The sequence below is a fragment of the Meles meles genome, chromosome 7, assembly GCF_922984935.1.
Source record: "Meles meles chromosome 7, mMelMel3.1 paternal haplotype, whole genome shotgun sequence".
NCBI lineage: Eukaryota > Metazoa > Chordata > Mammalia > Carnivora > Mustelidae > Meles > Meles meles.
Genome location: NC_060072.1, coordinates 75,228,853 through 75,242,007, shown reverse-complemented (window position 1 = coordinate 75,242,007; position 13,155 = coordinate 75,228,853). Strand labels below are relative to the sequence as shown.

Below are 13,155 nucleotides of genomic sequence, written 5' to 3'. Positions count from 1 at the left end.
TTCCTTTGCCCCCTGAACCAACTTTTGAACTTTGAGTGGAATACATTCTCCTAAAAGCAGCAATTCTAGGAAAACCAATGGGCATTATTCCTCTACTATATTACCGTCATCCAAGTCACTAAATAGCAATCATTCAGGGGGCATGAAAACTGGAAAAGAAAAATAGGTCAAGAGAGACTATGGACTCTGAAAAACCACCTGAGGGTCTAGAATGGGCTGGGGGTGGGAGGTTGGGGGAACAAGGTGGTGGGTATTAGGGAGGGCACGTGTTGCATGGAGCACTGGGTGTGGTGCAAAAACAATGAACGCTGTTATGCTGAAAAGAAAAAAAAGTGATATTATGTTTAAAGAAAAAAAAATAAAAAAATTAAAATTAAAAAAAGGTCAAAATGGCTGTTCATGCATTGTCCCCTGACAACACATTGACAATTCCTGTTCTCCTGAAGCCAATAGGTTTTTTTTTTTTTTTTTTAGATTTTATTTATTTATTTGACAGAGGGATCACAAGTAGGCAGAGAGGCAGGCAGAGAGAGAGGAACGGAATTAGGCTCCCCGCTGAGCAGAGAGTCGGATGCAGGGCTCAATCCCAGGACCCTGGGATCATGACCTGAGCCTAAGGTAGAGGCTTAACCCACTGAGCCACCCAGGTGCCCCATGAAGCCAATAGTTTTAATGTCATGAACACATTTTGATCACACCCAGAAAGTATAATTAAAATGAAAATACTAACATAATGTAGTTCTTGAATTTCAGCCAATTTTAGATAGCATTTAATAGCTATAAGAGAGCCATAACATTTGCCAGTAATTTTAATCACATTATACTTAAACACTTATCATAGTATTTTAACAAAAACACCAGCTAGAAATAAGAGTCCCAAACTATTAATGACAGTAATGCTCACATAGCATTGCCATAAGAAAACTGATCTGCAAATGAAAAAGTACTTGTCCATTAAAATTATTAATTCCTGGGGTGCCTGGGTGGCTCAGTGGGTTAAAGCCTCTGCCTTCTGCTCAGGTCATGATCCCAGGGTCCTGGGATCAAGCCCCGCCATCAGGCTCTCTGCTGAGCAGGGAGCCTGCCCCCCCCACCCCGCCTGCCTCTGTCTACTTGTGATCTCTGTCAAATAAATAAAACCTTTAATAAAATTAATTCCTTTGTTTTCTCAATCATTAGGCTACTACTATGGCAATGACAACAATTCTTTTTTCTTTTTAAACAGTCACAAAAGAGAACACCACAATCACAAAATCTCCATCTGTAAGTCTGTGACTATCAGTTGTTACTTGTTCCCAGTATAACTTTGTGAATCAAGGAACAATGTTTTCATACTGAAAAGTTTTTAAAATGACAAAGGACCAAGGATCCTTATTCAGGATGTAGAAATTTTACTAGATCATGCTGCCTCCTAGAGGCCAAAGTACATAAGAATACTACATTCATCTCAGTTGTCTAGTTTCAACAAACATCACAAAACCTCAAGTTCAAGTGTTGACAGTCACCAAACAAAACATGCCCTGCTTATTTTTTACTTTAAGTGATTCTTTGTCATTTCTGTATAAACACATACTTGCATTTAAAAAAAAAAAAAAGCTGAAATGGTGGGGCACCTGGGTGGTACAGTCAGCTAAACATTCAACACTGGGTTTCGGCTCAGGTCTCAATCTCAGGCTTTTGAGATCAAGCCCAGCATTGGGCTCTGTGCTCAGCTCAGAGTTGGCTTGAGACTCTCTTCCTCTCCCCCTCCCCCTGCTTGTGCTTTCTCTGAAATAAATACATCTGAAAAAACAAAACTGAAATGGTTAGGTAAAAATGCCTATTGTAAATGACCCAACCCTGAAGAGATCAAGCGAATGACCTAAATATTTTGCTGTCAATCACAAATATGGTGTATGAGGGGTGCCTAGGTGGCTCAGTGTGATAAGCCTCTGCCTCCAGCTCAGGTCATGATCTCAGGGTCCTGGGATAGAGTCCTGCATTGGGCTCTCTGTTCAGCAGGGAGCCTGTCACCCCACCACCCACACCTGCCTCTCTGCCTACTTGTGATTTCTCTGTCAAATAAATAAATAAAATCTTTTTTAAAAAATGGCACAGAGTAAATGCAAACATTGAAAATGTATATTGTAAATTTAAATACAGTGACCTGACAGTTAATCTTTAAATACCAAAAAAGACTACACTGCTATTAATAGAGCCATACACCTAAGAAAGATAACGTATAAAGTAAAATTTTATCTAAAAGTATCATGTTGGGGGTGCCTGGGTGGCTCAGTGGGTTAAGCCACTGCCTTCGGCTCAGGTCATGATCTCAGGGTCCTGGGATCGAGTCCCGCATCGGGCTCTCTGCTCAGCAGGGGCCTGCTGCTCTCTCTCTCTCGCTCTCTGCCTGCCTCTCTATCTACTTGTGATCTCTCTCTGTCAAATAAATAAATAAAATCTTAAAAAAAAATAGTATCGTGTTGTATTAAACAAAATGATTTAAGTTGTTTCTCACCATAGCAAACATACTGAGAAGGAACACACGTGCAAGCAACTGTTGTAAAATCCTTGTTCAGGATATTACTGACAAACAATCTACAGAAAAACACTATATGAATAAAATGTCTTAATTCAAGGAAGTCAAGAACAATGCAATCTTCCTCCCTGCTTTTTGGCTACATGCTGCTTCCTTATGTTCAAGTAATAAAAGATCTGGTAAGCGGGAAGTTTCCAAGCATTCACAGGGGCAATTCTGTAGCAGAGTTACTCTGGGGATAAACATTCTCTCTACTGCAAAGAGCCATTCCAAGTAGGTCAGAACACTCCCAAATGATATTTAGGATCACCAGAACCTTCAAAAAAGACTCTAATAATGCCACATCACCCAAAAGGTGGAAAAATACAAAGAATCACAAGATACACTGTTAGAAACAAGAACATTAAAGATGATAAAAAGAGCAACTGTTTAAAGATTTAAATTTTCGGGGCGCCTGGGTGGCTCAGTGGGTTAAAGCTGCTGCCTTCGACTCAGGTCATGATCTCGGGGTCCTGGGATCGAGTCCCGCATCCGGCTCTCTGCTCAGCAGGGAGCCTGCTTCCCTCTCTCTCTCTCTTCCTGCCTCTCTGCCTACTTGTGATCTGTCTGTCAAATAAATAAATAAAATCTTAAAAAAAAAAAGATTTAAATTTTCTAAGATTCTGAATTGAAGTCTAGTCAACTTAAGATATTTAGCAGCAAAATATTTGGTCAAAAGCATGCTTATGATCCTATTGAGTTAAATAAAAGAAAGTAGTATCTAACAACTAGAATAGAAATACAGACTACATGGAAACCAAAACTTATTTAAAACAACAAGCATTTGGTACAGATTCAGAGGCTGGGATATCACATTGATGTTCGTTTTAAAACATTAGTGAAAAGGGGTGCCCCTGGGTGGCTCAGCCAGTTAAATTTCTGCCCTGGGCTCAGGTCTTGATCCTGGGGTCCTGGGATCAAGCCCTGCCTTCACTGGGCTCCGGGCTCAGCGGGGAGTCTGCTTCTCCCTCTGATCCTCCCCCACTCTCGCTCTTTAACAAATAAATAAATAAATCTTTTTTAAAAAGTAAAAATTAAAAATAAATAAATAAAAAGTAAATAATAAAAAATAAAAATAAAAAGACTAGAGATTAATGGAAAGGCAAAAGTCATACTTGTTTTTGTTTTGTTTTGTTTTAACTCAGAGATTTTATCTAATATCAACCAGAGCATAGGGGCATCTTGTGGAGGATGTTAGAAAAGAAAACAGTCCATATAGAAAACCCTAACTTCTCTGGGACTCTTATATCAACAATTGAAGCTCTTGCCACTGTTTTCCTCATTTCTTCAACAATTTCTGGCTGTGTGGGCACTCCAGATAGTGAGATAGAAAACTAACTTTAAAAGTTAGAACATCTTTTTCCTTCTATGACTCAACAGAAATCTAAGACCTTACAGTTGAGAAAACCATAATGACAATCCTATATAGATGACTGGTCTAAAAATGCTAAATCCTCACAACTGACTCCTCTTTCTGTTCTTATGCCTAGATGGGACATCTAATTTACATTAAAATAAATCTTTTGGCGGGGGGGGGGGGGGGGGTGACAAGTATCTAAGAACATGTTTAAAAAGAGGTAAATTTATCCTAAGGATGGAATGGCTTCTCACAGACTCAAAATGCAGGTCTGCAACTCAGCCTCAAGAACGACTGTAACTGGGAATTGGAAGACCACCGAAAACCATGGGAATGTCTGCTTCTTGCCTCCAAGTTGCATTTCATGAATTGTTTTCTGTGCTCAAAACCTCTGTTATTCAGTTCCCCTGGGCTATTACACATAAGCCCCAATTTCAAATAGTAACAGGATTTCCTCAGTTCAAGTTTCACATTCCTACAAGGATATATTTTTTTATTTAAATTCCAGTTAAAAAAATAACAAAAATATAATATATTCTAGTTAACACACTGTGTAATATTGGTTCTAGAAGAATACTTGGATTGGCCCAGCTAAGGAAGTCATCTGGGCCCAATCAAATAGGATGCTGGGAATCCCATCTCTTCATAAATTCTTGTAGCTTTTGTACATCTGAAAATGTCTAAAATGTTTTTATTTCACCTTTATTTTTGAAAGATATTTTTGGTGATGTAGAATTCTAGAGTTTTTTTTTTTTTGTTTTGATTTGATTTTGAGTACTTTAAAATGTTGCTCTTTTGTTTTCTCACCTGCATTTTCAGACAAAATCTGCTGCAAAGACCTTTGCCTTTATTCCTCTGTATGTATGGTATCATTTCCCCACTGGATGCCTTTTTTTTTTTTTTGAGTTTAAGTGGGCTCCACTCCCATGTAACATGGGGCTTGAACTCACAGCCCTGAGATAAAAATTGCATACTCTACCTACTGATCCAGCCAGGAGGCCCACTCTGGTTGCTTTTAAGATGGTCTCTTCATCATGGATTTCAAGTAATGTGATTATGATGTGCTTCTGTGTAACTTAGTGTTTGGAGTTTACTGAGCTTCTTGGATTTATGGATTTATTGTTTCCATCAAGTCTGGTAATTTTTTTGGCTATTCCTTCAAAATTATTTTCTGTCTCCTACCCCTTTCAAAGATTACAAGTAAATTATATCAGGCCACTTAACATTGTCCATAATTCACTTACCTTCTTTTCATTTTTTCTCAGTCTTGTCTCCCTACCCTCATTTTATTTCACATAATGTCTATTATGCTCAAAAGTTTCTTAGTCTCTTAGAGGCGTGTGGGTAGCTCAGTCAGTTAGGCATCTGCCTTCAGCTCCGGTCATGATCCCAGGGTCCTGGGACAGGGCCTCACGTGGGGCTCCTTGTTCAGCAGGGAATCTGTTTCTCCATTGCCCTCTGCCCCCCTCTCCACCATGCTCTTTCTTGCATGCATGTACACTCTCTCTCTCAAATAAATAAAATATTTTTTAAAAAGTTCTTTCGTCTTTTCTTCTACAATGTCTAATCTGCCATAATCCCAGCTGGTGTTTTTTCATCTCATATTATAGTTTCCATCTTTCAAAGTTTGATTTTGGTCTTTTTCCATCTCCCAGGTCTGTTTTTCATCTATTTTGCCTTTTTTTTTCAACATGTAATACATGTATAGTAACCTGTTTTAATGTCTTCTGATCATTACAATGTCTGTTAGTTTTGGATTGGTTTCAAATGATTATCCTCCTTATTAAGGATTATGTTCCTGTTTTCTTTGCATGCCTAGTAATCTTCGATTAAATACCAGACATTGCTAATATTATTCTTCTGGATACTGGATATTTTTATACTACTAAAAATATTCTTAAGTTTTGTTCCAAGATGCCATTAGAAATTACGTGAAAACCATCTGTGCCTCTTAGGGCTTGCTTTTATGATGTGTTAGGTACGTCCAAGGCATTGCTCAGTCTAGGGCAACTTATTCCGCACTATGAAGGCAAAAATCTTTCTGAGTATTCTCCCCAAGGTCCCATGACTCAGAAAAAGTACTATTCCCTTTGAGCACTGGGCACTGTTTCTTATAATCTATATCAGTGTTTTATCATGGCCTTTGGGTAGTTTCCTTATATGTAAACAATGATCAGTATTCTATAGGGGGTCTCCCCTACAGATCTCTGGAGATTTCCCTTTGCAGCTCTCTTCGCTCTGGTACTCTGTCCTACAAATCCTAACCACAATGGTCTCTCTAATTTCTCAACTCAGAGAATCCTCTGTGCTCCTCCTGAGAACTTCGCCTTCCCTGAGCTGTGGACTAGAAACACTCTCAAAGCAGTAAAACTTGGGAAATCTTAGGACTTGCCTCATCTATTTCCCATCTCCTGGGGATAACACTTCTAAGATCATTGTTCGTTGTTACCGTATGCCACGTCTTTTGTCTGTTTTGTTTTTTGGTTGGTTGGTTGCTTATTTTTGTTTTGTTAGATGAGAGGGTAAATGCAGTTATCCCATCTTAGGCAGAAGCATAAGTTCAAATCTATCCATTTCAAGAGGGAAAGAAGAAAGAATTCAGAGATTGACTGGCAGATACCCCAAAAAGCATCTACACTGCATGGATTCTATAATAAAGAATACTCAGGATACTCAGGAGCACATGGAATTTATCACATCATGACAGTCACATTTGACATTTCTGATTTTTTTAAAATAAATATTTATTAAGTTTCTAATATGTTCCAGACTATCAAGATACATAAGTGAAGAACATGTGATTTCTGTCCTCCTGCAGCTTATAATTCTGTAGAGAAGACAGATGAAACAAATAGTTTCTGAGTAATCTGAGATAAAGAGTGACAGATGACCATGTAGTACAGAGTCCTGAAATGAATCAAACCTCAGAAATCAAAATGAGTAGTAAATGTAGGCTTGTGGGAAGGGGCAAATTGGGTGAAGGGAAATGGAAGGTAAAGGCTTCCAGGTATGGAATGAAGAAGTCACAGGAATGGAAGGTACAGCACAGGGAATATATCGATGATATTGTAACAGTAACATATGGAGACAGGTAGTAACTACATTTGTGGTGAGCATAGCAAAATGTACAGACTTGTTGAATCACTATGTTATATGCCTGAAATGGATTTAACACTGTATACCAACTATATTTCAATTTTAAAAAAAGTAAGTGTAAGGTGCATTGAAAAGCTAAGAAATCTTGTCAGAATAGAAATTTCAAAGCTTAGTTTTAGAAATACCTTATTTTAAACTCTGGATGAAATAACCAGTAATTGTCTTATTTCATCATTTACTAAAAGATAAAAACAAAAGTAAGAAATTCTGGTAGCCATTTGCAATGACATGGATGGAAGCAGAGGGTTTTATGCTAAGCAAAGTAAGTCAATCAGAGAAAGACAGTTATATAATCTCACTGATATGTGGAATTTAAGAAACAAGGCAGAGGATCACAGGGTAAGAGAGGGGGAAAAATGAAACAAGACAAAACCAGAGAGGGAGAAAAACCATAAGAGAAAAGGAAACAAATTGAGGGTTGCTGGAGAAGAGGGGGATGGGGGATAGGGTGGCTGGGTAATGGACATTGGGGAGGATATGTGTTGTGGGAGCGCTGTGTGTTTTGTAACATAATGAAAGCCATATATGAAAAAAAAAAAGGCCACATATGATAAACTGATAGTGAACATCATACTCATTTGAGAAAGACTAAAAGCTTTTCCTCTATAATCAGAAACAAGGGAAGGATGCCTGCTTTCACCACTTCTATTCAACATAGTACTGGAAGTTCTAGCCAGAGCAAATAGGCATGAAAAAGAAATAAAAGGCATCTAAGTTGAGGGAAGAAGTAAAATTATCTGTTTGCAGATGATGATCTTATTGGCCATTTAGGAAACCCTAAAGATTACACACACACACACACACACACACACACACCCTGTTATAACTGAAAAATAAATTCTGCAAAGTCAACACACAAAACTCAATTGCATTTCTGTAAACAATGAACTGAAAAGAAAATTACAAAAATATATTTGCAAGAGCATCAAGTAGACTACTTAGAAATACCTGTGCAATGAAAACTATAAAACATTGCTGAAACAAGATTTTAAAAGACAAATGGAGTGGCACCTGGGTCGCTCAGTTGGTAGAGCATCTGACTCTTGGTTTTGGCTCAGGTCAGGGTTGTGGGATCCGGTCCTGCATCAGGCCCTGTGTTCAATGGGAAATCTGCTTCTCTCCCTCTCCTTCTACCCCTCCCCCCTGCTCATTCTCTCTCTCTCTCTCTCTCAAATAAATAAAATATATATTTTTAAAGATTTTATTAAGCAGAGAGAGAGATTTTATTAAGCAGAGACAGAGACAGCAAGAGAGGGAACACAAGCAGGGGGAACAGTAGGCAGAGGGAGAAGCAGGTTTCCCACTGAGCAGGGAGCCTGATGTGGGACTCAATCCCAGGACCCTGGGATCATGACCTGAGCCAAAGGCAGATGCTTACAACTGAGCCAACCAGGCGCCCCTCAAATAAATAAAATCCTTAAAAAATGTATTGTTAAAATGTCAGTACTACCCAAATCAACCTACAGATTCAATCTCTATAGAAATCCCAATGACTTTTTTTTTGCAGAAATAGAGAAATCCATCTTAAAAGTCATATGGAATCTCAAGGGATTCTGAATAGCTGCTGTAATTTTGAAGAATAAAAAACCTGGGTAACTCACACTTGTTGATTTTGAAACTAACTACAAAGCTACAATAATCAAAACAGTGTAGCACTGTCATAAAGATATACAGACCAGTGGAATAGAACAGAGAATTAAAAAATAAACCCTCACGTATATGGTTAAATGATGTCTGACAAGGAAGCCAATACCATTTAATGGGGGAAAGGATGGTCTTTCCAACAAAAGGTGCTGGGAAAACTAGGTATCTCCATGCAAAATAATTAAGTTGGACCTTTACTTAATACCACATGCAAAAACTTAGATGGGTCAAGAACCTAAATTCAAGACCTAAAACAATAGAAGTCTTAGAAGAAAATATAGGACAAAAGATTCACAACATTTGACAACAAAGCAAAGGCACAAGTATCAAAATAAAAACGGATAAATTTGACTTGATGAAAATCTGGTTTTGTGCATAAAGGACCTATCAAAAGAGTGTAAAAAGGCAACCTACATAATGGGAGGAAATATTTACAAATCTGACAAGGAATTAATATCTAAACTACATGGAGAATTCTTAAAACTCAGAAGGTGGAGAGTTGGTGTCTAATGGGTATAGTGTTTCAATTTGATAAAAGATGAAGAGTTATGGGGATAGAGGGTGGAGATGGTTGCACAAGACTGTATCTAATACCACTGAACTGTACACTTAAAAATGATGGAGACAACAAAATTTATGTTATGATTATTTTACCACAGTTTTTGAAAATGGAAAAGAAGTTCTGTAGATGTTTGAGCAGACATGGAAGTAAAGAAAAATACCACAAAATCAGGAGCAAAAGAAATCTTGCTACACAAACATCTTCTTGAACTCCTTTGATTACTTCAGGCAACTAACAATCATCAGTGCATTAATGTTTTTGTTTGTTTTACTTACTCTTGGTTAAGCCTCAAGGAAAGGTTTTTTCCCAGGAAGAAATCTTAATGATTTTACAAAACAAAGGGAGAAATGGAATAAACTGTACCTAAGGCAATGATAAACTGGAATCCAAGGAAAATTTCTCATTTGCCATGGTATAAATAAAGTTCACATATGCACAGTGCTTTAAATATAAATTACTTTAATTCTGAGAACATAGCAGGCTAAAAGTTCTAAGTCCCATTTCATTAAAATTCGAAGGGTTTTAAAAATACTTTGTAACTTAAAATCATTTGCCCATATGTTAAATGGCAAAGCTGGGTGATAGAACTGGAGGTCATACTCTTTCCAAACTTAGGCAAAGTAGAGATTTTCCATAACAAAACAAAACAAAACAAACAAAAAAAAAATAACTGTTCATTTTGTGCACAAGGTGTTTATACACTTCAGCTATTAAGGATCACATAGTTCCATAGGGCAATGATGGGCCAGAATTCAGAGCAAGGAGAATGCTCAAATAATTCACCCATCTTATGATCCATGAAGTTCTCTACCTTTTGCCTCAGGGTCCCAACTTCCAAAGAGTAGCACATCCAGCCAATCCAGCTGATTATATTACTTTGCAGTAGAACTGTATCTCAGAAACGGATATACCTACATGTATATTGCTAACTTTTTCTGCAGATTCCCACTTTTTTTTTTTTTTTAACCAATATGCCATTCTTAGACAAATGAATCTGTTAACTTGTTTTTGGATGAAGAGTGATCTGTCCGTTCATGGGTGCATAGTGATCTCCACATTCACTAAGAAAGAAAGATGAGATCTGAATAGTGTCTGGTACATATTGACACTAAACTCCTCAAGAACTACCCTGTACCATGGGCATATATGCAAAAGATTTTCCTATAAAATTGTTACCCAAATCACTGAAGAATAACGAAAAAGGATGGCTCCTCAGAGTGTTATTTCAGGACAGACTTATGAATGGAAAATGTTAAGGAGCAAAATTTAAAAGAACCTCAATGTCAGCATGCTTTTTATTTTTTATTTTAAAAGATTTTATTTATTTGACAGAGAGTGAGCACAAGCAGGGGGAGTGGCAGGCAGAGAGAGAGGGAGAAGCAGGCTCCTCACCAAGCAGGGAGCCTGATGCAGGGCTCAATCCCAGGATGCCAGGATCATGACCTGAGCTGAAGGTGGATTCTTAATAGACTGAGCTACCCAGGTGCCCCTCAGCATGATTTTTAATCAATCAGATTGGCAATCAGTCAGAGTGCCCAAATTTACATAAGCTTCCTATAGAACACATAAGTGTACACAAGAAAGGAAAGTCCAGGAAGCTCTATTTCCCAACAAATTGACTTATTTGTGAAGGATTTCCAAAGGCATGCAGTTCAGGAAAGTAAGAAACTCTGTTATTGTTATCTTTAAAAGATAGGCATGATTAATTAGTAATTTCCTCCTCATGCATATTTAAAAGAAAAATAAATTTAAGGAAAACCACAAATATAAAGCAAAAGAAACTGATACACCAGTGGTAATGTCTTTGCTATAATTTTAAAATTAGAGGATCACAGGGCACCTAGGTGGCTTAGTCATTTAAGAAATCAACTCTTGATTTTGGCTCAAGTCATGATCTCAGGGTCGTGGGAACAGAGTAGCGCAACGGAACCGTGCTGAGCTCATGATCTCAAGTCCTAGATCAAGCCACATATTGGGCTCTGTGCTCAGCAGGGAGTCTACTGGAGATTCTCTTCTTCTCCCTCTCTCTGCCCACCCCCCCAACTCACCTGTGTGTGCATGCACATGCACGCTCTAAAAGAAATAAATAAATCTTCAAAAAATAAAAATTAGAGGATCACGACATTGTGCAATATTCTAATTTATATTGCAATCCATGAGAACGAGGATTACAGATTTAACTGGTTCTTACATCTTGGCATTTTATGTTACTATACAAACATATGGCTTCACCACTTATACCACAAGCTGTCCAATAATGATACATGTAGGCATCATACAAGAATCACAATACCCACACATAAATACATTCATTGCTTTTGTACAAAGTACAAAACAAAAAGAAACCTAACTACATGAAAAAACTGACTAAAAATACACAATTTAAGATTAGGAGAGTACAGACAAGATCTCAATTACCCTTTCACAAAGCTTTATCTGAAGTGCAAGAGAGGTAAACCTAGTGCCTCCAGTCTTGCCACTCTTCTAATTAGAGTCATGCCCGCGTTCAATCAAGAGGGTATCCAAACGGGGTCAACACGGGACAGTGTATCAGAGCTCAAGTGGTATGAGGACAACAGCACAGAGGGAGGAGGGGCAACAGCAATGAGAGACTAGGTATGTATAGGAGAACTGACCAAATAAGAAAATACATTAAGGATAACAGCCAGAATACCCACTTTCTAAAAAGAAGTTGCAAATATGGCAAGGGAAAAAACTGGAATGAGTCCTGTGGTGTCAGATTAGAACTAGCTATATCTTTATGAACAGCTCACAATTTTTAGATTGAGAATTGTATAAATGTGTGTGTGTGTGTGTGTGTGTGTGTGTGTGTGTGTAAGTATGCATATAAGTGCATATATTCCCCTAGCTGAGAAGCCCTGAGAGCAAATAACATCCCCATAGTCATGATCTTGGTTTCTCTATACCATTCTCCACTAAGAAGAACAAGGACTCCTTGGAGAATCACTGATTCCAGTACGATTCCAGTATTGAAGGGAAAGGGAAGAACAAGATGACCTTGGAACAACTTGAGCCCACCAGAAGTGCTCAAAGAATTATGGGAACTTGTCAAAAAGGAACAAAAGGTACAACCTGAAAGGAGTATAACAGATAACAACCTACCAGGAAATGATGCATATACACATACACACTACTGTAACCAAATAAACTTGAAGTTTAATGAGAAAGGAGATATTTACAATCTCAAAGTACTCAACCACAAAATACTTGGTAATTAATTACAAAGAAAGAAATTTGCAGTAGAGAAGACTGGCAGAAACCACGTTAGTCAAGGGATCAAAGTGAATAGCATTAGCAATGAGACAGAGAAATCAGTCATCTTATGATTGCTAAGATTCAATTAGAAGAAAAGAAAAGTCTTGTGATACGCCTATCAAAGACATCTAAACTCAATCTCATCATGAGGACACTTCAGACAAACCCATTCCACACAACAGCTGGCCTTCAATCTTTGGAAGTGTCAAGGTCATGAAAATGAAGGAAAGACTAAGATTCTGTTCCAGATTGTAGGAGACTATAAATACACAGAGCGGCTAAAAGCAAGGGGCAATTCTGAACTGGATCTCCTGCCATAAAGAACATGACTGGGGCAACTGGTGAGACTTGAATGGGACCTATTGAATGGGACCTGAATTGTTGTAAGCAATTTACTAGCCTTATTTTGATGGCTGTATTATGAATATGCAGGTGAATGTCCTTAGTTTAAAATATACATATGCACTAAATATTCAGGGTTGATTGGGTATCAGATAGACCACTTACTATCAATCAGGAAAAAAAATTCTATGTACTATAATTTCAATTTTTGGGGCACATTTGATACTATTTTAAATTTATTTAAAATTTTAAGTTAAATTT

At 37.8% G+C, this 13,155-nt stretch overlaps 1 protein-coding gene across 2 annotated transcripts in view; it reads right to left on the bottom strand.

Moving 5' to 3' along the window:
• The window catches only part of FGD4 (FYVE, RhoGEF and PH domain containing 4), a 207,371-nt gene that overhangs the window by 168,919 nt on the left and 25,297 nt on the right, over positions 1 to 13,155 (bottom strand). The window lies entirely within an intron of this gene.